Raw genomic sequence first — 3,184 nt, forward strand, 5'->3', positions numbered from 1 at the left:
CGCAAAGGGGAGGACGTCACTCAAGACCTGAACCTAGAGTCAGGGAGCGGGCTAGATTTATTGGAAAACATCCAAGAATCCAAACTTCCGAGTTCGGAAACTCCTTGGCCCCTGAGTCTCAGATTGGGTGAGGATTCGGGTTCAATTCCACCCACCCACCCAAACATAAGCGATGTATCCCAAATTAGGCAAGAGCCCGAAGAAACAGTACACCATTACTGGGCCAGATTCCTCCGGGTCATGAACAGGATAAAGGACTGCCGCGAGGAAGACGCAATTTCATTCTTCTGCAATAATTGCACGGACAAGGGAATCCTCAACGCCATAAGTCGCTGCGAAATTACACGCTTTGCCGACTTGGTGTCCATAGTACGAAAGTACTGTGCGATGGAAAGCGCCTGGAAAACTGAAATAAAATTTTGGGATAATCCGGCCCTGAATACAAACCCAATCCGAAATAAAAGGGTGCATTATCACAATACACCTGGGTTAACTACCAAAAAGCAAAAGCCCTCTACGGGGCAAGGAACCGTACTGGAGGGATGGCTCAACGGACCCTACAAAATTCATAGTACAACGGATGCAATACCAACGCACAACCTTAGAGCATGTTGGAGACTCCGGCAGGTGGCCAGAAGTGGTGAGGATCTACTCCTCCCAAATACCACAGAGCACCATCCCGTGGACAACAATACGGTGTTAACGGTCTTTGAGACCTTCGCGTCAAATAATAGACGCAAGCGAACACTCCGCAGCATGGCCGAAATCTGCCACATAGCAGAAATAAATCCTTGGAGTGACACGGCTATTACCTTCAATGCCAGTGACGAACCTAAATTCCGAACAGCCCGAGCACCAACCGCACTAGTCCTCAGTCCAATCGTGGACAGCTTTCAACTCACCAAGGTACTCATGGACGGCGGCAGCGGATTAAACCTCATCTATGAGGAAACTCTTCAAAAGATGGAAATAGACTGGAGCCGCATTGAGCAAAGTAGCACAACCTTTAGAGGAATCATCCCCAGTCGAGAAGCACGCTGTGCTAGGAAAATCACACTAGATGTGGTATTCGACACGCCGGATAATTACAGGTCCGAAGAAATTACATTCCAAGTGGCCCCGTTCAGCAATGGATACCACGCTCTATTAGGGCGGGAGGCGTTTACAATCTTCCAAGCCATACCCCATTACGGGTACATGAAGCTCAAAATGCCCGGGACCAACGGAATCATCACTCTTGCTAGTGATCCGGACATAGCACTCCGCGCCGAAAATAAGACAGCCGCACTGGCCCTTGAGGCACTATCCGAAGCCCTAGCGGCCGAGGAACTAACTGCGCTGCGCTCCACGGTGAACAGGGACGACGTGATACTCGATAAAAGATCCAAGTCCACCTCCTTTAAACCGGCGGACGAAATAGTCAAATTCCAAGTCCATCCAACGGACCCTACAAAAACAGCTTCCATCGGGGCACAATTAAACCCAGATGTCGACGCCGCACTGCAAGAGTTCCTACGCGAGAACTGGGACATTTTTGCCTGGCACCCTTCAGACATGCCAGGAATCCCACGCAGGCTGGCCGAGCACAGCCTAAATATCCTAAAAGGATTCAAGCCTGTCAAGCAGGCTCTTCGGCGTTTCTCCGAACCTAAGAGACAAGCCATGGGAGAGGAACTAGCCAAGCTATTGGAGGCCGGATTCATCAAAGACATAAAACATCCGGACTGGCTAGCAAACCTGGTGATGGTACCAAAGAAGGACAAATCCTGGCGCTTGTGCGTCGATTTTAAGGACCTTAACAAGGCCTGCCTAAAGGATCCCTTCCCCCTCCCCCGCATCGATCAAATCATCGATGCTACCGCAGGATACGATTCATTGTGTTTCCTCGACGCAGACTCCGGCTACCATCAAATTAAAATGGCAAAGCCAGACCAAGCCGCAACGGCATTCATCACACCATACGGCCCATTCTGCTTCAACACAATGCCCTTCGGGCTCAAAAACGCTGGCGCAACATATCAGCGCATGATTCAGACATGTCTGGCAAACCAGATCGGCAAAACAGTGGAGGCATACGTAGATGACATGGTCGTCAAAACCAAGCATGTCGAATCTCTAGTAGACGACTTGAGGCTCACATTCGATAACCTCCGAACATATGACATCAAGCTCAACCCGGAAAAATGCGTTTTTGGCATAGCAGCCGGAAAGCTCCTGGGATTCATTGTCTCCAGTAGAGGTATTGAAGCTAATCCGGCCAAAATCTGAGCGTTGTCACAGTTGGCTACCCCAACAGACCTCAAACAAATACAAAAATTGAGTGGATGCGTGGCGGCTCTAAGCCGCTTTATCTCACGCTTGGGAGAAAAGGCATTACCCCTTTATCGCCTCCTCCGGCGCACCGAACACTTCGAGTGGACGGATGCCGCCACGGCCGGACTCAACGAAATAAAAGCCATATTGGCAACAAACCCAGTCCTGGACGCGCCAAACATTGGCAAACCAATATTATTATACATTGCGGCAACTCATCAAGTAGTAAGCGCAATGCTCGTCGTCGAACGAGAAGCGGACGGACACAAATTCCCCCTTCAAAAGCCGGTTTACTATGTGTCCACTGTCCTTACTCCATACAAATCACGGTACCCGCATTATCAAAAGATAGCATACGCTGTATTTATGGCATCCCAGAAGCTGCGACACTACTTTCAAGAGTGTTCGATAACGGTAGCCTCGGAAGTACCACTTAACGATATTATAAACAACCGCGACGCGACGGGCCGGATTGCCAAATTGGCCATTGAGCTCCTCCCGTTCGACATAACTTACAAGCCACGGCGAGCTATTAAATCGCAATTTTTGGCTGACTTCGTCGCCGAGTGGACGGAAGCCGAACTCCCTAAGGAGTACGGCACATATTCAAACTGGATCATGTACTTTGACGACTCCAAAATGTTGGCTGGTCTGGGGGTTGGCATCGTTTTGACGTCCCCAACAGGAGATTCAGTTCAATACATACTACAGATAATGTATACGGACTCCAACAACGCAGCCGAATATGAGGCCCTTCTACATGGTCTCCGGATGGCAGTATCCATGGGCATTCAACGCCTAGAGGTGCGCGGGGATTCGAACCTCGCGATATCCCAAATAAATGGAGACTTTGATGCCAAGGATCCGAAAA

This window comes from Triticum urartu, chromosome 5A (genome assembly GCF_056163025.1).
Source record: "Triticum urartu cultivar PI428250 chromosome 5A, HENAU_Tu73, whole genome shotgun sequence".
NCBI classification, from domain to species: Eukaryota; Viridiplantae; Streptophyta; class Magnoliopsida; order Poales; family Poaceae; genus Triticum; species Triticum urartu.